We start from the raw sequence: 25,109 nt of genomic DNA on the forward strand, positions 1-25,109 counted from the left end.
TCAAAAAGAGAAGAGGATAATCTTTCAAAACAGCACATGAAAGATGGTAAAAGAAAATATAATCCCCGGGTATGTGTATGATTGTGTATGTTTATGTATGTGGAGCTTAGAAAGTGGACGTGAGACATAAAGCTTACTTGAAGATTACAATCTTAATCACATAAAATTTGGGCTAAAGGTTCCTTTCCATTAATATTTAAATTATTCAATGGAAGTTCTTGTAAAGAAGGATTGTGCATCAAAAGGAATCCCTGCTGTTTATATTAACATTCTTGTTATGCTTTTCTACAATTTTTCCAGAGGCATTTTTTTGTTTCCCAGTAAAATGTCTATAAGAGGGTGACAAACTATCACCATTGTACAAATATTTGTTTCACAACTGTGAAGAAAGTATAATGAGAGCAGGAAAGCAAAATAAACAGAATAAAATAAGATTGCATGAAGCTCTGCTATGTGTTGCCACCATAAATGAAATACATATTCTGTGACTCCATAACTACCACAACTGAAAAGGTAATAGACACAGAAAGTTGTGGGGGTTTTTTCTTTTGTTTTGTTTTGTTTTTAAGGCCAGAGTGCACATGCACAAGACAGCATGAGTTGGGGAGGGGTAGTGGATGCAGGGCTTGATCTCATGACCCCGAGATCATGATATGAGCCAAAACCAAGAGTTGCACCCAGATACCCCCATATACACAGAAAGCTTTTAAAAACCTACTGTATATACTCCAAAATAAGTAACTTAGCTAATATAAAATTACTCACTTTTCCAATAGAAAGTTGAGGGAAAGTTTTTTTAATCATCTTTCTTATTCTTTGCTATTATGTATATGCATCATCATACATTGAAAAATTTGAAAGAATGCATTTTCCACTTAGAAGGAGCACTGTTAAAGTAGCACTAGCAACTTCATTTTTTTTTTTAAGATTTTATTTATTTATTTGACAGAGATAGAGACAGCCAGCGAGAAAGGGAACACAAGCAGGGGGAGTGGGAGAGAAAGAAGCAGGCTCATAGCGGAGGAGCCTGATGTGGGGCTCGATCCCACAACGCCGGGATCACGCCCTGAGCCGAAGGCTGTGCCACCCAGGCGCCCCATAGCAACTTCATTTTTAATGAACTATTGGTGGAATTATTATCAGAGAAGCCCAATAATACTGGTAATTATAAAAAGCAGTGCTCACTCTCGAGATACATATACCTACACACCACTGTACATTCCACCAAACCTCCTAGCAAAAGTAGTGGTAGGTCTCCCAGCAAGATGGTGGCTGGCTCAGGTCATGTTTACTAGCATATCTCCATTTTCAACACAGAGTAGTACAGTTCACATACACAACGTTCTATGCTATGGCTCCATCTTCAGAGGAGATGTTCCCTAGGCTTCCTTCCTTGCCTAGGTGGATTTCTCCCAACAAATTTGAAAACGTACCGACTTTAATTCACCAAGCAAGTATTCCCCACATCTTATCCTCAATTCTCACTTCCCAGTTGCATTCTACCATTCAGAAGTGGCCTAAACAGCAGTTACAGTCTGTCATCAGATAATTTCAGGAGGTTAAATATTGTTCATAAAGATAGTAATAGCTAAAGTTGATTAGTGAGTTCTACCTGCCAAATACTTTGCTGTTTTACACATTTTATTAACCATATTTTAAGAAGAAAATAAAAATGAAAAGATGGAATACTTTATTTAAAATCATACAAATATGGACCTGGAATCCAAACCCCTTGTGTGTCCTACTCGAGAGACCAAATACTTAATCACCATTATACTGCTTGGTGTTCACATGCAACTAAAGATATAATGGTTATGAGTCCATTTCTGATGGCCTGAGGCTCAACAGAACATACTGAGGATGACTCAGAAAATTCTAGGATTACAGAATACCCGAGGACCTAATTGGTCACTAGACACTTCAAGTAAGGGACCTCAAAATGAGCTTCAATAAGGTAGCGCATAAATGAAGTAAAAATTCAGAGAAGGACCTGTATCTGGCCAGCACGAGTGACACTTAAGGAGCCTTAATCGACAGCATGCGGCTCATTGGGCATATGATGATGGCACTTAGCTCCAGTCTCAACTGCGAGTTTAACATATGTCTGTGTGAAGTCAGGCAGTGAAACACTCTTAGGCCGCTCGAGACATACAGATCACTGATATCCCCACTTATATCTCCGTATTTAGAGTATCCATTATTGATACAAGTTCAAGTTCCCCACCACTCACCTGCCTAACTCTAAACTCTGTGAAATGGTTATAATATGCTGGCTAATGTCTGAAAAATGCAAAAGATCCAGTTTTGTGTTATTACTATACAATCCTTTCTTATTTTACTTAGAAAAATACATTCTTTGCAGGAGCACTAGTCACAGAGAATTTGATATGTTTCAGGACATTTTGGAAGATGCTGGGATATGGAAGAAATAACTCAAGAAATTGGTTCCCACCTTCTGCAACTGTTGAATAAATGGAGCAGCTATTAGTCATTAATCTTGCCATCTTCACAGATACCAGCATAGCAACCAGGTGTGGCTAGTCCAAGTAGATTCATTTCTGCACCTATAGAATGTTTTCCCTCAAAGCACAAAAACGTCACAATACAGATAAATTTTGAATTTTATACAGTAGAATTACAGTATTGAGATAATTTTCTTACAACTAAGTGACCCTGAAAGCTCTGAAAAGCTTCCTACTCCACACTTCTCATGGAATATAATGGAACATAGATGTCGGTGAGAAAAGTCAATTCTATTTTTCTGCAGGTTCACCATCATATGTTTGTTAAAAGTCCACTGCCAAGACTAGAAGTTTGTTGCTAGTCGAGTCACTTTCCAGGTGTTTTAAAGAGGGACTTTGTTCATAGTCTTTTTTAAAGTTTATTTATTTAAGTAATCTCTACACTCAATGTGAGGCTCGAACTCACAACCCCAAGATCGAGTCACATGTTCCTTTAACTGAACCAGCCAGGCACCTCTATTCATAGTTTCTATATTGCTAAAACTTAATCATTTAATCTTCTACCTAGTCCTGAGAAGGCAGAAAGTAAATAATGAGTTACTGAACAACGAGGAGAAAGTTAATGAAAAGGTTAGGGAGGGGAAAGGAAAAGAACAGGACCCCACAGAGAAAAAACAAGTTGCATTTCTTACATTTAGTCCTGATATATCATGAAAACTAATGATATAACTCCCATGAGCCGCATGCAAATCAGAGCATTAATCTCTAGCAAAATGGTTTATGTTATAGGAACCCACAAACAGATTTCCTTCAACTGCAGTAAATCAAACATGGTGGGTAGTTTCCGTTTGACTGATGAGTACACATGTCACTGGCAGGAGGGCAGTGACATATGGAAGAGCAATAAATATTTTTTCTGACACTTCAGCAGCCCTTGTTCAATGACACTAAAGGAAGACAGAAGACTTGAGGAGAAAATGCAAGCCTGTCTCTCTCAGCTGTCGTGCCACTGCCGAGGCAGCAACTCCAAGGTGATCTGGTCTGCGGCATAGCTTGCACATTGAGTCTTAAACAAATGAATAGTCGGAAAGCGAAGAATCAATAGTTCTCTCAGAACAGTGTTTTCACTTTCCTTCCAATTATGGCATTCTCCCAGTAACTAAGATTTCCTTTAATGACAGGGATTTGGACAACCTTTACATTCTAGGACCCGGTGCCCAACCAAATTTTGTTTAAGCTTTTGCTCTTTGTCCTCCTCAACAATACACTTTATAGGCTTTCTGTCTGCGTAATTTCCCATTTCTAGGGGGAAGAAAATCAGGGACAAAATGTGTCAGAAAGCGTTATGTTATAACCCATGTCCAAGAGATTTGGAGGTATTTAGCTCTGAACACCTTGTACTCATTTTTTAATGATCTCAGTTATTTCCCTAAACCTCCCTGAACGTTATGATTTGGGCACCCACCAAGCATAGTTATCAAGGGCTTCTCTCTAATAGGCAAAATACAATAGGTATTAAAATGTAACACAGTGGTTTCCAACTTGACTTACGTGGCTTCTAATTCTTTTTTGAACACCTACGGTCATGTACCAGAGGACACCCTGAATCTCAAGTGTGAGTAGAATAGCACATAGTTCAAAATGGGCCTTTTCCAACTCTGGTGTCAGGGTCTCAGTATAGTGGGGTAATAAAAACTCATTGGGTTCAACCACATTCTTGGGCCAGGACTGGAAAGACAGAGATCTGCCATCCAAGATAGAGCCAAAGAGAGAGCCAGGCATTTTGAGGGATGCTCCGCAAATCGCTCATGCAGACGTGTGCAGCACGCTACCAGTAAGAGACATGACAGTTATCCATTTTGAGGTCCAAGAAAAAGAAGTGTGGCAGACACGGTGCCACATCATGGTAAAAGCAATGTAAGGCTTTCTGATCATGTGTCTAGTAGCTGTGTTTGCTTGCTGAAAGCCTTTATTCCGGTCCCCTGATTGCACCACGAAAAAAATGAACAAATCTGGCTTGGCCTCACATTCATTCAAAACCTGATTCTTAATATGTAGGAAAACAGTGGAGTATTGCACAATTAAAAAAAAAAACTCAATAAAAAAACTAAAATTTTCTTCTACTGCTAATTATCTTTATGGCTTTGGGTAAATCACTAATCACTTGTAACTGTTAATTTAAAACATGTCTTCAAGGTGCTAAATTAAACCTACAATGGTTCTGGTTCTCAAATTCTAACTTTCTAATTCTACCACTTATTGAACAGATATATTTATATCCTCCTCTTTCTATTTAGCTGTTGTGCTATAATCACAATTCAAAATTAACAAACCATTCTTGCTCATAAATTATGTTACGCAGCCTCAATTTTACAAGATATTTCAAGATTGAAAGTTGACATGAATTCTAAGTATCTCTCTTCAATATTCCTAATATGCAGATATTAAAAAACTAGAAATTAAAAAAAAATAAACCTATTATGTCAAAGTTAGAAAACTTGACAGATGAAACTAAAGAGATGACACTTCACCATACTAAAAGTTAATGTTTCATTCATATACTCATACATTCATTCAACAGCCATTTAGTGAATGAATACCATGAGCCAGATATTATATCAAATGGCTAAAGACAGAGCAGTGAGTAAGAATGACATGGGCCTTATCTTCAATGCACCCTGCATTTTTGGGGGAAATTGAAATCAGTCAGAGAACATTAATACTGTCATTTATAAATGTCTTCTGTGGCATAATCCCTTTCTTCACGAAACCTTCAGTCTAGCTGGGAGACGATGTTAAATAATTACATGAATACTTTCACTTGTGAGAGTTGTTCCAAAGAAGTACAAAATATTGCATGATTCTTCTCTTTTGTTCAGCTCCATTATTGTCCATTATTCTGTCTTCTAGGTCACTAATTTATTCCTCTGCTTCTTCCAGCCTACTCTTCTTTGCATCAAGCCTGTTTCCAGTCTCATTTATTGCACTTTTCATCTCTGATTCTTTTTTTAACTCATTTATCTCTGTGGTAAGGGCCTCACTGATATCTTCTACTCTTTTCTCAAGCCCAGTGAGAATCCTTATGATTGTCACTTTAAATTCTTCATCAGGCATGCCACTTATATCTGTTTCACTTAGCTCTCTGGCCGTGGCCTTATCTTATTTCCTCCATCTTGGCATTTCGTCTAAGTCTATGCCTTCTTCTCTGTGTTAGAAAAGCCAGCTATATCTCCTGCTCCTGGAAGTAATGGCCTTATGAAGAAGAGGTCATGTAGTGCTCAGGGCCTGGCACTACATGAAGTGTAGACACTTTAGGGAGTGTCTCTGGTATGTGCTTCATGTGCTCAGCTATTGTGTTCTCGCTGCTCTATTCTTTAGGCCAGTCATCTGCAGAGGCTCTCCTTGCCTGGTGTGGGCAGCATTTGGTCCCTGGCCTGAATATGGTGAGTTTTAACTAGGCATGCCTTGGTCTGCTTGTGAAATGAGACTGGACACCAACTCTACCAGAACTGAGGCCCTGCAGAACACTCTGGTTGGGAGACATGATGTGGGCAGGGGCTTGTGCTGGTCTTCTGTGGGAAGGGCCTGCTGCACTAGGACTGAGGCAAGCTTGACTGAGAAAGGCAGCCCCTCCAGAGCACAGAGGGGTGGCGCTTGGTGTAAGCAAGTTAGGCAGCCAGAGTCCACACTGAACTGCTTCCCTGCTGGTGGTTCTGTGTTGATCCTGAGGGGTGGGGTTGAGGGGGGTGGAAAATGGCACCTGTCAGCTCCTTTGTTCCCAAAAAGGCATCTCTGTGAATGCTGTCTCTCAGGGACACACTCTGAGACAAAAACAGACTTAGGGAACCCAGTGACTCCACCAAATGTAGTAACTTTCATGTTAAAGGAGTCCCAGAAGAAGAAGAAGAGAAAAGGGAGCAGAAAATATATTTCAAGAAATAATAGCTGAACACTTCCCTATTCTGGGGAAGGAACCAGACATCCTGATCCAGGAGGCACAGAGAACTCCCACCAACATCAACAAAAGCAGGCCAACACCAATTATAACATGTAATTAAAATTACATATTTGTAAAATATAAAGAATAAATATAAAGAATAAAGAAAGAAAGAAAGAAAAAAATCTTAAGAGCAGCAAGACAAAAGAAGTCCTTAACTTACAAGGGAAAACCTGTAAGGCTAGCTGGAGATTACTCAACAGAAACTTGGCAAACCAGAAGGGAATGACATGATATATTCAAAGGCTGGATGGGGAAAAATCTGCAGCCAAGAATACTCTATACAGCAAGGCTGTCATTCAGAATAGAAGAGATAGTTTCCCAGACGAACAAAAACTAAAGGCATTCATGACCACTAAGCTAGCCCTGCAAGAAATATTAAAGGGGACTCTTTGAATGCAAAGGTGAGATCAAAAGTGACAAAGACAAGAAAGGATCAGAGTAAATCTCCAGAAACACAACAAAACAAGTAACAAAATGGCACTAAATAAATACATATCTATCAAAAAATGGATGGAAATGGACTGACCACTCCAACCAAAAGACATAGGGGGTCAGAATGGATAAAAAAACAAGACTAATCTATATGCTGCCTACAAGAGATTCATTTTAGATGGAAAGACACCTGCAGATTGAAAGTGAGGGGGTGGGGGCACCTGGGTGGCTCAGTCATTAGGCGTCTGCCTTCAGCTCAGGTCATGATCCCAGGGTTCTGGGATCGAGTTCCGCATTGGGCTCCCCTGCTCAGCAGGAAGCCTGCTTCTCCCTCTCCGACTCCCCCTGCTCACTGTGGCTCTCTCTGTGTCCAATAAATAAATAATATCTAAAAAAAAAAAAGTGAGGGGGTGGAGAAACATTTATTATGCAAATAGATGTCGAAAGAAAGTCAGAGTAGCAATATTTACATCAGACAAACTAGACTTTTTTGTTCTTGTGTTGTTCTTATTCTGCTTTGGTATAAGGGCAGTACTGTCCTCACAGAATGATCGTGAACGTGTTCCCTGTATTCCATCATTTTAAGATTTTGATAAAGATCGTCATCATTTTTTTAAATGTTTGGTAGAATTCACCACTGAAACCATGTAGTCCTGGGCTTTTCTGCACCAGGAGGAGGTGATTCCTTAATTCAACCTTCATTCTTGTTCTTGGTCTAAGAAGATTCCCTATTTTTTGGATTCAAGATTCATGAGTCAATCTTAGTAACTTGTGCATTTTGGGGAATTACCTTTTTTTCCCTAAGTTATCTGATTTGTTAGTATATAATTGTTTATAGTAATCTGTTATCATGCTACGTATTTCTGTGGTTAACTGCTGTGTTGTTTTCTCTTCCATTTCCATTTTGGTTTTTGAGTCTTCTTTTTTTTCCTAATGTAGTCAAAGCATTGCCAATTTTGTTTATTCTCTTGGAAACCTCGTCATTACTTCCAATGTTATGTTATTACTTATTCTGGTCTCTGTTTTACATTTGTCTGATTTTTCTTTATTATTTCCTTCCTCTACTAAATTTCAGCTAAGTTTCTTCTTTTTCTAGTTCCTTGGGCATAATGTTGTTTACTTGAACTTATCTTCTTAATACGATCATTTATAGCATAAATTTCACTCTAACATCTGCTTTTGCTGAATCCCACAGGTTTTGGAATATTGTGTTTTCTTTTTCTTTTGTTTTGAGACATATTTTGATTTACTGTTTGATTTATTTGGCCCAATGCTTGAGCAGTAGTATACTGTTTAATATTTACAGATTAAATATTTAATATTTACATTGTAGATTTTCCAGATTTATTATTGATCTTTAGTTTTGTACCACTGTGGTTGGAAAATATACTTGGTATGATTTATGTCTTCTTAAATTTGTAATATTCGTTCTGTCTCCTTTTATGTGATTTAATCAGGGGATTCTTCTGTGTGTACTTGAGGAAAATGTGTGTTCTGTTTTTCTTGGATGGAAAGCTTTATATATATCTTTTAGAACCACGTAGTGTGAAGTATGCTTCAAGTAAAAACTGTTCTTGTTGAAAAAAAAAACACACTTTAACTGAGGGTACTTGTTTAAAATAAAGTGTATCACAAGGGAGGTGGATGGGGGATGGGTGAAAGAGGTAAAGGGAATTAAGAGTACACTTATCACAATGAGCACTGAGTAATGATGTATAGAACTGTTGATTCACTATATGTACACCGGAAACTAATGTAACACTGTATGTTAACGACACGTGAATTAAAATTGAAAACCTCAAAAAAAAAAAACGCAAAGTAGCAGGGAAAATATAATACAGTTGAAATAAACTCACTCTGGGGATCAAAGGATGCTTTTCCAAAAAAGTGACTTTATCCTATAAGGGAAAGAGAAAAATTTGGGTTTTTTTTAAAGATTTAATTTATTTATTTTAGAGAGAGTGTGTGCAAGGGCGATTAGGGATAGGAATGGAGGGGAGGGAATGGGAAAGAATCTCAAGCAGACTCTGGGCTGAGCACGGAGCCTGACACAGGGCTCAATCTCATGACCCTGAGATCATGACCTGAGCTAAAACCAAGAGTCGGACATTTAACCAACTGAGCCACCCAGGCACCCTGAAAATTTGTTTCTTCAAAGTGAGAGAAGAATGGGGATTGTTTTAGGTGGGAAGCATATGCAAAAGCTGAGGCAGAATGGACTGTGGGACATTGGAAGAACTCGAAGCAAACTCCATATAGAAGAAACAAGAGGTACAACGGCATATCAGGACACGGGGAGATGGGCAGACTAGATCACCAAGGGCTTAGCTGCCAATTTCCACGGTTCTTTGATTCTACAGTAACAAATACACTTTAAATATAACTCAATTTATTTAAAATGTTGAGTCAAAATATCTTTCACATTTATCTAGTTTATAGAGTGAGAAAAAGTAATAGGTAAAGCTGTAATTATCAAAATGATTGAAATACTGACATTCGAGAGCAGTTTCCAAACAGTACATTTTCATAACTCACATGCTAAAGAGCAAAGGAAAACAACCTAAGGTTTGTAGCCTAGATTCTGACTCAGCCACGTCATTTTTTTTCATCCAGGGGCTTCAGCAGGCCGAGTGAACACAATAAGGAATCTGATCTTACTTCTTATGAGTCATCCTGAATAATAATAAATTACTCAGAGACATAAGGGAAATAAATTAGCCTCTGAGACACTGTATCATGAAGATATAGGCCTTTCATATAAACAGAATATTTGTAGGACTGACCCAAAAATGTACTTCGATATTCCAAGGTTTAAGCTTCTGGACAGGACACTGGCAAAGCTGGACTCAATGATGAGGACTGGCATGAAAAACAGGTGCCTCTAGATCATTCTATTTTCTAGCAAGTCCTGAAAACGTAGGTGCTGTGACGTGAATTTACACCCATACCTTACATTCAGTGCAAGGCAGGGACATGCAGCCATAAATGGATGATGCCGACAGCACACCGTGAGTGCCAACATTTCTTTCTGAGGTGTTTAAGCTTCCCATTTCCATTCCATTAAGTCTAGCTCTATTTCCACTTCTGTTCTTTCATAGTTGTTTTTCTGATTCGTCCCTCTATCAAATACTGAGAAGTGTATGAAGTAAATAAATTTATTAGTTTATTTTTGTGTAATATAATATCACACTATATAAACTATGAGTTCTAATTCTAATTCTGTGTCTAACACTCTTTTCATTCTTCCTATTTTTGTCAGAATCTGGAGCAGAAATTTCAGACTTCAAATAACGGTTAAACTCAATCTAACGCATTTTAGACTCAGCCTGTACACGTCAGGATTAAGGTGTTTTGTTTTGTTTTGTTTTGTTTCCCAGCTTTTCACTCTCCTTATCTCAGAGAGAAGATTAGAGGAAAAAACTAATTTTGAGCCCTTATAGAGGGACATGTAAAAGAAAACTGGTGTTTAAACCAAGACACCGATGCACAGTGAATGTTGAATTCCCAAAGCGAGGCATCAGATTACTCTACGCGGAAATTATAAATGAAAGAGAAGTGTGTTTCAACTCATAGATGCGCACTGGCATCACCTGAGGACCTCAACACACTACTGATGCCTGGGTTCTACCCTGAGGAATTCTTACTTCATTCAACTGGGTTACGGCCTTGGGACTGGGATTTTTAAAAAGCTACCAAGGAGATTCTAACGTTCAGAACTGCTATGTTAGCTAATAATAATGACTTAGAGAACATTATGGGGGTCACACTTTCCGGATAATTAGCCACTGTACTTGTTCGATAAATATTTGTTGGATTAAATCAATAACATGATGCTTCAAGTCACTAAGTGTCCTGAAATACTAATGTAGAAATTACACTTAAACTATTAAAATAGGGGTAAAAGTATCTTTCAGCAGATACTGCTTAAGGATTTGCTAGGAATAATGTCAGCAGTCTTTATGGAGTCTTGTTCCCACAGGGGTTCCAAAATCATGGCTAATTCCTCTTATGTCTTGAATCATACATAGTGTAGGTTTATTAATGTCTAGATTGGTTATAATTTGATGTGTATCAACTTTCACTAAAATCTAAAAACTGTATTTTTGCAGTAAATATTACCTGAAACTGCCATTTCAAAAAACAGATCCTACCTACTAAATTTGTAGGTATTGTATGACAGAGAGGTAAGGGGTATTTTTCTGATACGGATCACAAAATAACAGTTGTAGGTCAGGATTAAGGGGGAAAAAATTAAGATTGTTAGAAATCCCTGCTATGTGACTGGTTCTAGTAAAACAAGTTAAATGAAGTCCATTTCCCTTCAAGGCTTCTACAATTTACTGTGCACCCTCTTCAAGTGTGTGTGTACGTACACACACGTAACTGTATATACACATAACTATACATATATATATTTATATTTATAGACAATTCCTTCTGGGTGTTTACAGAAGGACAGGGAATTGCTGAACACTAATACCCCCCCTGTAGCAGCTTTACTAGACAGAGTTTGTATAGTTGTACTTGTTCAAAGACAAGAGTGGTAACAGTTCTTTTGATGGTCCGTCTTACAGGGTTGTATTTACCTCATCAGTGGGCTCTCACAGGACGCCTGGGTAGTGGCTCAGTCGGTTGAGCCTCTGACTGTCGGTTTCAGCTCAGGTTGTGATCTCTTGGGTGGTGGGATCAAGTCCCACGTGGGGCTCCCTCCTCAGCGGAGAGTCTGCTTGGGATTTTCTCCCTCTGCTCCTTCTGCCCCCTCTTTTTCTCTCTCTCCCCCAAATAAATACATCTTAAAAAAAAATAGGCTCTCAGTTCTCAGAGAACAGAGGACTTCTGAGTATTGTTTTCTTTATTTGAAGGAATGGTTGATTTATGCCATCATTGCTTAATTCTTGCCTCTCAACGAAGAAGCTAAGTACTTTCTTAGCTAGTTGGTGTTTGACAAGACTGAGCATACTTTGTAATGACCCTGACTGAAGACCAATAAAATACCTTAGGACCTACTTTATTTGAGACATAAGTGTTATCACTCGTGTTAAGAAACTCTCAAATTGTGTCTCACAAAATGTTAATGTTTCCACTGAAGTGATAACCCCATATTCTAGAAGAACTTAAATATAATAATGAGAAAGCACTATGTTGTAATTTGCTTGGTGCAAACATCAGCCTCACATTTGTTAATAATTATTATTTGAGGGTAGCTACTGTCTGCATCCACCTCACCACAGGTCTACTTGTCCATAAATAAGGACCAGGGCAGGGGAGGTAGCTAGCTAAAAAGACAGTTTTCTCTACCCAGAGTCATCTTGGGATTCAGAAGAGGTGCTGCATTCCTGGAACGGGATACAACCAATAAGATTAAATGGAAAAGGCTGAAGACAGAGAGGGAACTAGCCTCATGATTCCATATGCTTCCATACTGATTTGCTGGACAGATTTCATCAGGCAAAGTGCTCAAACTCCCAAAGCAAAGCCCAACTGTGTCTATGGGGCGATCTTAATTAAATAGAAGTATAGTTCACCAATAGTGGAACAGTCCCCCATAAGGAGGAGGCAATCACCCTGCAATTAAACAATCCTGACATCAAATGCTAACTCTACCATGTACTAATAATTTAACTTGGCAGAACAAAGAGGAGCTGCTGAGGAAACTGAGAGGAATTTAGTAAGGTTAGACTGTTATTCAAGAAATAGTGATAGGGCATTTGCTATATTTCAGGTACAAGAAGATAAAGCTAAAAAGGCAGACCGTGCATTTAAGGGCACTTATGGGTTATAGCGATATGGAGTCATCAATCATTATAATAGAATATGGTAATCAGTGTAATTACAATGTGCAGTGGGAGGAGAGGGGAAGGAAGTCTAGAAATGCCTAGAAGAATCAAGGTACTCCTCACAAAGACTATAACCTTGGGTTGAGACTTTAAGGATTCAAATATGCATTTATTAGAGATGTGAACATAAGGAGTACATTCTAGACAAAAAGAACGGTATCCATGACATAAGGATGGAGCTACTATTGGCAAAGGTCTGCAGTAAGAGAATACTGAAGAGCAGTTACAGAAAATTAAGTTCATCCGGTAGGCAACACCCAGAGAATAAAGAGGCTGGTTTGTCATGCCAAAAAGCACTTTGTTTTTTTTCACCCTCAAGGTGGTGAGAAGCCAAGGACATATTTTGAGTAAAGAGCTCATGTCATGTCTGTTTTAGAAAGTTCAGCATCTAGAGATTTTAAAGGATGGTTTGGAGAAGGGTAAAATTAAGGGAGAGAGGACAGTAGAGAGTACTTCAATAGTATGGGTAGGACCTAGCGAGAGTAGTGGCAGTAGGAAAGAAGACAAAATTAATAGATCAAGAATTAACTCATGGAGCCGAGAGAATAAGTATGTGGACCAATGGTGTGGAGATGGGAAGGTCTACACGGACTTCTGGGTTTGGAATCTGGACAACTGAATGGATGGTAGCTGTTACCAATACATGAAATTTCAAAAGAAATATACTGAAATGGGATGATGGTGGGTTTGATGATAATCCTTCAGAGTATGAGGTATTCATGAAACATTCACTGGGAAATGGAAAGCATCTGGAAAAGAGCCTGGCACATAAGAGACGCTCAATACACTGTAGTTCAGCTTCTTTTCTCAACAGAATAATTGTCACTAAGCTCCTGAATACATGTAATTAAAACTTAAAGAAAAACATCTGGTCTCCTTTCAGTTTAATAATGGATTCTTTCCTATAGATTCTGAACATGCTTTTCCTTTCACCTACATGATCCCGCCTGTCTGGTCTATCACACGCTTGGCTCTTGTTTTTTTTTTTTATCCTTCCAGCCTTGGTTTGAATATCTTCTAAGTCAGGCCTTCTCTAGCCATGCTAAGAAACAGCGGTCTCCCAGCTCGGTATTTATCTCACATCCTCCTTTTAATGATCTTCGTGGAAAATTTCTTCATTTCAAATAAATAATTCACATTAGTTTATTTGTTTACTAGTTCATATGCTCTTTCCATTAGAATCTATTCTGAGGTCTACACTGAAGGAAGAAAGAAAAGGAAATCAGTAGACCATTTAACTTTGAAATTAATTACCCTAGTGACAGATCAAGAAGTTCCTTAACCTACTCATATTACAAATACATGCGGAGTCTACATTATTTTCAGTTTTTGTGTATTTCACTCCCTAACATGTCAGAATAAGGCAGGGAAGGAAGAGAAATTTCATAAAACACAATATGGTGCAACAGTCTCTTTCACAAATAACACGTGCCTGAGGTTTGTGCATCAGGCACAAATGTACTGATGATTACAACTCTAAAACAATTACAAGCCAGCAAGAAAATACCTCCATAATACCATCAGCCAGCCTAATGTGGCTAGAAACCCTATTTGAGCCTCTGCTACAGGCAAACCAGTATGCCATTCTTGGCGGGTGATAAAAAATGAGTGAAAGCACAGTATGTTTCTTAAATGAATTTACAATTTAGTAACGAGGATGAGAAAATACAAATAATTACACGGCAGGATGCGGATCAAGCTATGAGACACGGTCAAATGCAGCACCACCGGAAACCATACAAGTCCTTTCCTTTTATTTCTTAAAATACGGTGACCTGATTTCTAAATCAAGCATAGACAAGGGAACAGACCAGAAAGGAGGCGAGTAATGCGTGTCTTGGGCATTTGGTACTATCCCTGGAAATACATACCACAGGGTGGAATGCAACCACAGGATCAGAAACCACAGAAGAGGTTCATGGCCTTTAGTGCATGTTTGAAATCCATCTCTCCTTCATCACCTACCTAGGTGATGCTAAGTTACTGCACATACCACTAGGCTCTGCTTGTTTTCCCTCCATGTCAGTTTTGACTCCCAAATACACATAAAAGAGCCACAATGTCTGCAAAGTCCACAGTCGTCTTACTGCTTACCTTAGCACTTAAGGAACTAGAAACAGAAATCAATGACCAATTCATTTCCCTTAATGAAGCAAAAGGAAAGAAAAGTTTTGTCAAAGGAAATAGGATACAAAGACAACGAATGATAAATGAGATAAGCTTTCAATGATATAGTCATCTTTATCACTAATTTCACAATTCAATTGTGAAATCTCTCCTTCCTTGAATTTTCTTCATGTAGAATTTTAATACGTCGGGAAAATTTAAAAGACCCAAGTAAATAAATTTTGTAGTAAAATTTTAAAATCTGACTTCTTCTATAACCTAGCTATTCTCGGGCAAAAATTTACAATAATACTTGTAACTCCCATGACCATTACTTTTACATGAAGTTCAAGGTCAGCATTCTTCCACATCTGTTCACTTCTGACTTAACCATTTAATGCAGTCGTTTGATCATGAAATATTATTATATTTCTATAATATTAATTATATTTATTTATGGCAATAATATTTTCTGATTTGTATGATTTCATTCCTCTTTTATATTAACTGGAAGCACTCACCCGTGTCAATGTCTCCATTCTGTCAATAAATTAGCAATGCATTGTGCTGAGAACTCCACTCACCGTTTTTTCTTACGGTTTTATTAGTGCATATATTCCTTTAAAGTATTCTATTACTGATGAAGAATATAACAGAAGCCAATTCATTAAAATTGCTTGTTTGTAAAATATACAGAAGAAAGAAATAATTTACTTAATAAAGCTGAACACTGTACTACACTGAGTTAATGAACCAAATTGAAGATACTTTGGAATTACTTTTGTGGACACGTTGATTTTTAAATAATTTTACTCTTTACTATCACTTCTTTTCCCCTCAATTCGTTTTATGGCATTTAAAAATCTTTAAAATTTTTAGGGTTTTTTTTCAGATAATAATAATTTATAATTATGTAATCAATGACTTGCAAAATGTCATGCCTAAAATTACAAATTTTGGAGCTTCCAACACTCTGAAATTAACCAATTGTTTTCTACTAATGATTATGCATTAGTTCTTACTTGTAATTTCCCCTGGATCCTAGGTGATAGCATTTTCTCGATTTTGGGAAAATATCAGCTTTCTCAGTATTTAAAGTTATTTCCCTTTTAGTCCCACACCAGCTTCAGTGTCTCCTTAAAAGAAAGTGGCAAACTTTTACAGTGTATTTTAGTTTGTCTTGCCTCATTCCAAGGATAAAGAGGGAGTAGCAAAGGTGTGCCTCTGTGAAATAAAATTTAAGGTGAAATGGAATTAAAGGTGAAGATCGTTCTTTCTACCGGGGGCAAGTTCTGTGTAAAAAAGTAAACTCTCTGCTTCCAAATTCATACCTCAATGAAGATTAAATTTAGTTTTCCAAATGTACCCTGAAAAATTACATCTTCAAGTAAAAAAAATAGCTGTGTGCCTGAAATGGGCTGATTTTTTATTTAAGAGAGTAAATATGTTAGTTTCTTGCTCAGGACTGACAAATGCTCCAGAACACTCATTGAATTCTTTCTTTCCCATACATAAAGTGTTATTACAACCAGGCCAAAAAACCAGTAGCCTATTAAAAAAAAGTAGGCAAAAGATATGAGTAGGCAGTTCACAGAAATGCAAATGGATACCAAACATATGAAACATGCTGAGAGTAGAAATGCAAATTAAAACAACACCGAGATACCATTTTTCATCTTTCAAATCAGCAAAACAAAAAAATGTTGTAACCCCTCTGCCTTGAAGTCACAGTGAAATAGGCATTGTCATCCATTTCCCATTTAGAAATACCTATGCCACTTCAGCAGACAATTCCACTCGGGGAGCTGCTCCCACACATGTACACACAAGCAGATGCAAATGAAACACGAATCAGGCGTCCGTACAAACCAGGTGCTCTAGGCCATCCCCTCATCCTGACCCGCCTTGCAGTGAAGTGTGACCGCAGCTCTGAGTTCTTCCCAGTGACATGTGGGTGGATGACATGGGTACCTGTACCAGAGAACCTGTACCTCTGCTCTAGTCTTTCACCACCCCCCCCAGCCCCCGACTGGAATGGCCGTAACCACAGTGACCTCGGAAGCCACTCCTTGATTCTGTAAATGCACTTTATGAGTTTTAAAAAAAAATTTTATTAGAATCAACCAAGAGCATGAAATAATGAGAATGTACAAGTCACATTTTAACGGAGAGGAAGTGAGAGGTGCAAGAGGAAGGAGAAATGGAGGGCAGCGGAGGATCTAAGTTCCTCATTTCACAGGGTGGAAAATCAAGAGGTACTTGGTGAAGCTGATGAAGAAGCATATGCTCGTGTAAATTATTAAAATACAGGTAATCAAAAAATTGATTTTTAACTAACCCAGATATAGAAAGGAGGGTGACAGACCACATAAGGAACCTAATCCTCCTCTTCCCTAACTTGGGGTAGATGTATATTGCCTAGTGACAAAAAGCCACAAAACAGAGATAACCAACTGTATCCTTTAAAGTTCAGTAAGGAATGCCATGAAGTACTAAAAACAGTCAAAATTATTAGCTCTGGTGTGTGACGATGTTGATGGGCCTTGAAAGCATTATGCTGAATGAAATAAGACAGATAGGACAAGACAGATCCTGTATGACCTCACTTATACGTAGAATCTAAAAGGGCCAAATTCATAGAAATAGAGACTGAGAACTGCCAGGGGTGAGGGGGTGGGAGAAACTGAGAGACCCTGGTCAAGGCTACAAAGTTCCAGTTATAAGATGAATAAGTTCTGGGGATCTAATGTACAACAGGGTAAATATAGACTGATTTCCTTGCAAAAATAGTCCGGGTTATTGGTCACTGAAATTCATAGTATTTTATTTCATTAGGATACTTATGATTTGTGAAGGAAGTATCTTAGTATTACTTAGAACCCTTGATCAGTAGGGGAAGAAAGGGATAAAGAAAGGGGGGGTAATCAGAAGGGGGAATGAAACATGAGAGACTATGGACTATGAGAAACAAACTGAGGGCTACAGAGGGGAGGGGGGGTGGGGGAATGGGATAGACCGGTGATGGGTAGTAAGGAGGGCACGTATTGCATGGTGCACTGGGTGTTATACACAACTAATGAATCATCGAGCCTTACATCGAAAACCGGGGATGTACTGTATGGTGACTAACATAATATAATAAAAAATCATTATTAAAAAAAAAAAAAAAGAACCCTAACAGGACAGAGATTTATTATTAAAACATAAAAAATAAAATCACGAGAAAATGGCAAATCCTGAAGTCAAGATAGAAGAAAATTTGACATCTGAAAGCCGTCAGTGCAAGAGAAATTAAGTAAAATAGATGTTCCGTTCACAGTCCATCCATACAGTTATGTAAGACCAGAGAGTGTCAAGACGGAAAAAAATAATACAAGTAGAAAGAAATTCCACTTTTACTGACTTGTGAGTAGTTCTGTGATGTTCGGCCCGACGACTGAATCCAAATCTACACTGTGCGAGGCAGGAGGAAATCTCCGGTTACTGAATTACAGAGACGAGGACAGTGCACAAGCCAACACTCCACTACCCCTGGGGTCCGTCAAAGACCACTTGCCCTGAGACCGTATTCTCACACAATAAAATCGCCCTTCCTAGGTCAAATGAAGCTATCGAGACATTAGCAGTATATTTTTTGACGATCGACAGCATCTTCAAAGGGTAAAAATCCACTATGATTCCAATACTGCCTGGAGCAAAGTGAGAATGGAACTTTCGAAGTCCCTAACCTCGTGCAGTGGACCATCTTCCCGGCTGGTGATTCTCTTTGTGTTGATGGGCCAGCAGCCAACCTCAAAAGAGAAAGCCCTTAAGAAACCTAGTAAAGCATTCAGCTGCCATTTCAAACTTAGCAGGGAAATTTAGGTAGGTTACACTACATGAGAAAATCAGTACTGTTAGGGGGGAAACGGGTACAGGTTGATGAGTGTGTTACAAGACAAAACACAGAATTTTTTTTTTCCCTTTTGCTCACCACTGCAGTGGCAAGGCTGTTAGTCCACACCGAGTCCCTTTACGGCTGTTAGGAAGCTTGAGCGAAAGACACCATGACCACCTTCAGTGACAACAATGAGACCTGTGCCAGTATCAGCGCAGATTCCCGCCTGGCTAACGAAACAGCGCTGAGATGAACGGCACAGGTGACGGTCAAGGGCTTATGAAGCCGCCCTCAAGGCCACGGCCCATGGTCAGACAAAGCAGAACAGTCATGGGAGGTGAGAGTTAAATTCTGAAAGGTGTTCCAACTGTTGTCATCTGAAGAAATACCTTTCGATCATGCTATACCCCCCAAAAAAGTCTGTACATCCTGACATAAAATAGGTATAGAACTGGAGTGAAAAATCCCTCAAGTTTTTAAGTATTCTCTGATTAGCCTACCACTTTCCCACCTTCTCGGGATTTAAGAGGGCTCGTTCAGACTTTGCCTATTCAGATCCAGCATTACTATTTTGAAGTTTTGACTACTTCCTCCTAGAAACCCATTCCCCTTTGCTCCCCAAACACTATTCTCTCCTGATTTTTCTCCTGCAGCTCTTCAGACTCCTTCGGGATTCCTCCTTTCTCTGCTACATTGTTAAATGGACGCTCACATCTCTCTTCACTGTATCCTCCCTTCTTTAGTGATCATATCCATAGCCAGGGCTTTTAGATCCCCCTGCATACTTATGAACCTCGGTTATTATTTCCAGACTGATCTCTCTGCTGAGCTCCAGACCTGTCTACTCAATCCATTTCTTAGACATTTCATTTGACTCTATCACAAATCATGACACACGATACTTCCCGCTAATATCCAACCTCCTTCTCTCTGACCATTTACACAACAGAAATTAGAGAAGCCAAATTCTCCTTTAGCACCCTTTCTTGCAACTAGAGTTGACCAAATGATATCCTTCTGGTCAGTAAGACATAAAGGTATTCCTGTGCAAAGGCTTCTGGGAAAGTAAAATCTATTCTTTGTTCCCTGCCTTTTATTCTAATCCAAGTGATGGTTTAACGCCTTTTCGTGTATTTCTTAGTCATTTCAATGTCTTATTTTGTGATGTGCCTTTCATCGTTTTTCTACCGTGGTATAGTTTTTAATTGACTTGTAGGATCCTGTATATATTCTAGAAACAAATCTGTTGGATAAAAGTATTGAGAATATTTTATTACAGTCCCTGTGTCACATTTTAACTTACTTTTTTTTTTTTAAAGATTTTATTTATTTATTTGACAGAGAGAGAGAGAGAGACAGCCAGTGACAGAGGGAATACAAGCAAGGAGAGTGGGACAGGAAGAAGCAGGCTCCAAGCAGAGCGGGAAGCCCGATTCAGGCTCGATCCCAGGACCCTGGGATCAGGCCCTGAGCTGAAGGCAGATGCTCAATGACTGAGCCACCCAGGTGCCCCACATTTTAGCTTTCTTAATTTTGTCTTTTAATGAACAAAAGCTCCTAATTCTACTACACTCTAATTTTCTTTTTACCTTTTTACTTTCCTATTTTTTTTTCCTTAGGGGTAGTGTTTTTCATATTCTGTTCAGAAAATTTCTGCCTACGCTGGAATCATGAATATCTTTTCCTGTGTTTTCCCCTAACATAGTGGTTTTAATTTCATAATTAACTCATGCTTTTAGGTAATTAGATATTATCAATATATACATAATCAAGTTTATAATTTTTCTTATTTTATTTACTATCATATTTTTCCCTTATGAAATTCCTCCCTCATGTCAATGTTACATCATTTTTCAACAGTATTTTCTGGGTCCCTTTTACTGTTTAATTTTTTTATCTGTATCTTTAACACATCTGCCTTTTCTCTAAGGTAACATATGACCATATACACTTAATATTTGTCTTACCTACTTAACCTGTTGCTTCTATATCATTTAATGGCTAGTCCAACCTTTCACCCAATTTGAAATGCCAACTCCATAGTATGATAAGTTTTGGGGTTTTTTTTTTCTAAAGATTTTATCCATTTGACAGAGAGAGAGAGAGAGAAAGCACACAAGAGAGCAAGAGAGCACACAAGCAGGGGGAGCAGCAGAGGGAGAGGGAGAAGCAGGCTCCCCACGGAGGGGAGCCCAACGCGGGGCTCGATCCCAGGACCCTGAGACCATGACCTCAGCCAAAGGCAAACACCCAACCGACTGAGCCACCCAGGTGCTCCCACAGTATGGTAAGTTTATATCTAAAATTACATGTTTTCTGTACTTTCACTTCTCCTCAGCTTCACTGTCTATCAATGTGTATACCGATACCCACTTCGGTTACTATGGTTTTCCAGTACATGATACTATCTATAAGATTAACTACTACCACGAAGTGCACACTTCTCAATAGGTTTCTTTTAGAATTTTGTCCTTGCTATTCTCACATTTATTTGCTCAGATAAACTACAGAATCCGTATTTTCAAGTTCAGAAAAAAAATAACATGCCACTGGGATTTTCAGAGGAATTGCATTAAATGTACAGATTGGCTGAAGATACAATTATCATCTTTATAACACTGCAGCATCCATCCAAGAAAATAGTGTGTGTCTCCATTTAGCCAAGCCTTCCTCTAAAGCTCTCCTTAAAATTTTGTAATTTTCTTCATATATTTCGTATACATTTGGGGCTTTTTCTTCAGCTTTAAATTTGTTGGATGGGATTAGAATATTGCATTTTACTTCTACTCTGTTATATTTGTTTACTTTCAAATCATAAGTGTTATTACCAAGTTTATTTATGAACTCCATATCTGAAGTCATCAAGCATAGTTGCTTGGGTTATGTAATATGCAATTCCAATGTGCCTCTTTCATATACAGTACAATATAAATGATACCCCTGGAGCTGTCTGCAGCCTCATTGTTTTATATATTTAAATGAACTTGGCTTTCCTGCTAAACAACTGTATACTTTAATGTCCCTCATTTTTAATTTCAAATTAATTAGTCTTTTTAAGAAGAAAGGCAAATATTCTTTGTAAATGTATTTATTATTATTTTTTTAACAGGCCTTAATTAACTTCATTTTTCTTGTGTAAAACTACGTAGTGACCACATCTGGAGCCTGGGTTCTCTTCATGGAGACTCTGGTGTGAGTCTTTACAGGCTGGCCAGTGAATTCCTAATACGGAGACTTGGTGAACACAGTCTCTTTCCAGAGGTCATAGTGAAATAGCCATAGGTCCTGGAAATGGCATCAAAAGTGGCCTGGGTGAAGTTGCCTAGGGTGGCAGTACAGGCCCGGGCTGAGGTGTGGCAGGTGTCAATACTGGCCGTCATCAGTAGCTTCTTGGGCAGTGCCTCTGGGGGCAGGGGTGAGGCGCACCAGCACAGAGCCACAGCGGCCAGTCACCTTGCATGGGACAATATGGGGCTTGCTGATCTTGTTCCCCCAGCACTTCTCCCCACAGGGACGATGGAAAGCTTGGCCAGGAGGATGGCCCACGGATGGAGTGGCTATCTCCCTTGCAGCACTTAACACTCAGACCCGCATGTCCCCCGGAATCTCTGATGGCCACAAACGCCCTGGCCAGCTTGTGCCTGCTTCTGCACAGGCATAACCTTCAAAACCTCATCCAGTTAAAAGTCAATGATCTCAGAGTCCTTGATGGGCAGGGAGAAGAGAGAGATCTCCTCTAGGGACTTGATCTTCATGTCCTTGATCAGGCAAGCCCAGCTTGATGTCAGGGATCCACTCCTTGTCCTCAGCCTTGCCTCCACAAGCTCCACGCCTTGGCCCTGGCCCCAGTGCTGCTTGCCAAAGACTCCTTGGAGGCCAACCCGGCCTCCCATTCCAGGGCTCCTGGGCCCTCTAGGCCCTCCCACGGCACTGACGTCATCCCCCATTTGCTGTTTTCTTGGAGCAGATGACAAATATTCTTTGTAAATTTAAATTATTTGTCTTTTCCACTATCATCTCAATAGTTTGCTCAGGACTACAAGCCACAGAAACATTGAGATCCACAAATGATCACGCAGGATAGTTATAGTTACATAAGAATATAAGAATACTCACTGTAGTAGGTCATGCAACGTTTTTCTCACATGGCTCAGTTGTTTCTAGAACTATTGCCACAATCACGTTAAACGCAACATGCCTAATGCAGAACCGATGCTCCTCTTCACCCCAAAGAGTGACTCCTATTGACCTGTCCTTTTTCTATTAACTGGTCCTAGGTACACAAAGTTTAAAAAGCTCACTGATATCTTCTCAACCTCTAGCTAACCCACAAATTCAATCAATTCCTCCCTCTTGATGCATTTCAAATCCGCCTTTGAATTTCCTCTTTACCTGTCAGCATCCTAGACAAGGTTCATGTTACCATGGTCTGTTTGATTTAATTATAAGAACACTTTAACACAAAAAAGTAAACACTTTCATTTCTCGCACAAAGGTTTACCCTAACCCCATTCTCTGGGATTAATTTTTGGCCAGGAAGAATGTTAGTAGTCAGGCCCGTAAAACAGCATCAAACTTGATTTGACCCTTTGTGGCCTGAGTCCTCACTAACTGGATTCCTTTGCCTGTTCTCTATTCAAATTTGATTATATTCTGCCACTGTTCCTGTAGCCTCTCATCTAACTTCAGTGACTTGCGTACATCCTAGTTGCCTAGAGTCTGGTTCTCTAGAACCCACCACCAGATCTCCCCTGCTGAATGCAACGCCTGAGCCTCTGCCGTCTCTGAAGGGCTTAAGCTGACGCCAAGCACCAGTAGCCATCTGCTTTGATCTTGTAATTGGTTTGGAGACTCTCTAACATGACCTCCCTCAGTTTCAGTTCAGTCTGTTTAACCTTCGAAAAAATATCCGACTCTTGTTCCATATTCAGAACACTGACCTTGGCTTCAGCCTACAGATGTTCCCAGGTCACTTAAATAACATAGAGCTATTACTAAAAAGAATAATTAAAGAAAGCTGGCATGTTTAAAACAAATGGCCCCATGGAAAGGCTAAACGGATAGGGAAAAAAACAAAAAACCCAGCCGTTTCAGTTTCCTGAAATAGGCATTTCTCATGATTCAACCATTAAAATCAGTCAACCAAATGCTTTCATTTATAAATGTCATAAATGTGCAAATTTTTACTTCAAAGTAAGTGCTTAAAACAATATTGCTAATTGAAAACCGAAAATGTCAACACTTTCTCTTGTATTTTATTATTTGAAACTATTAGTGTTTTATGTCAGATACATAAATAAAACAATGGGGAGCTTTTCATTTCTAAGGTGATGCTTGAAAATCACACAGAATTTAATCATGCCTGCCATAATACCTGTTGGAAAATTGACCTCAAATATCACGAAAGCTCTCTACTCTGACTCTTGGAGGTTTGTGCTACTTACATTTTCTTCTGAGTGGCAGAAATGGAAAGTCTTCTCTAATAATTATCAACGTTGACAGAAGATGTCGTTAGTGCCAGGCTTTTTACAGCAGACGGAAAAGCACGTAGCTGCATTTTTTATATGCTTAGATGGTGTTCAGTAGCACTAGAGAATAGAGACACAGAGCCGACAGCCAAGCAACCCTCGTGTTTGAAATAAAATTCTGTGCTTCGAATGATGCTTTTCCTGAAGTGTCAAACATTTATTATGATTTACAAATTCTGTTTTCCCCCAAGAGTAATTGACGGCTGTTAGGTAATGATTCCACATGTGTTCAAAGCTTCTCATAGAGTCTTAATGAATACTCCCACCTCTCAATAGCCTTTTGCATTAGCTGAATCTCTGGCCAGTCAAGCCAACCTGCGGCTGTCCAGCTCATTAGAGCCAGGGAAATTGATTCTGAGGGAACTGTTGTATTCAGGGTGCTCTGAAGAGCTTCCTGCCCAAAGTCAGGCCAACCCTTGAGGGAAAGCCAAGAGTCAAAGCCAGGTAGACCAGAAAGAAGCCTCACATCCAAAGAGAGAAGCGGGGTCACTGATGGCAGAGAGGGAGCCAAGAGGCAGAAGCCAGATGGATACTGGGTTTGAGTGTGATCAAACGGGAAGCGAACAAGGCAGCTTTGGCATAACTGGTTTCCAAAGGCGGCAAGATCAACGTGATGCTCTTCCAGCTCTACTGCTGCTATTCGTAGAAAAGGCATCGATCGCACAGTACCTTTCCCTATGAGATGCTCCATTTAGATCATTACGTACGGAGAGTAGGTTACTAACAAAAAAAGAACACTGCACCTTCCAGTAATTAAAGTCAGAATTTGTTTAAAGAATTAAAGATGAATCAATTAAACAACACAGCACAATCTATTTTTTCCAAGACTCTATTGACTAACATTCTCTATTAATTGATTCATCTACA

General features: G+C 39.0%; 1 pseudogene; it reads right to left on the reverse strand.

Moving 5' to 3' along the window:
• Nucleotides 1-21,855: 21,855 nt before the first annotated feature.
• Nucleotides 21,856-22,661, reverse strand: LOC123796472 (small ribosomal subunit protein uS5 pseudogene; annotated as a pseudogene).
• Nucleotides 22,662-25,109: the final 2,448 nt, after the last annotated feature.

The sequence above is a fragment of the Ursus americanus genome, chromosome X (assembly GCF_024610735.1).
Source record: "Ursus americanus isolate L20-20 chromosome X, mUrsAme1.1.p, whole genome shotgun sequence".
NCBI classification, from domain to species: Eukaryota; Metazoa; Chordata; class Mammalia; order Carnivora; family Ursidae; genus Ursus; species Ursus americanus.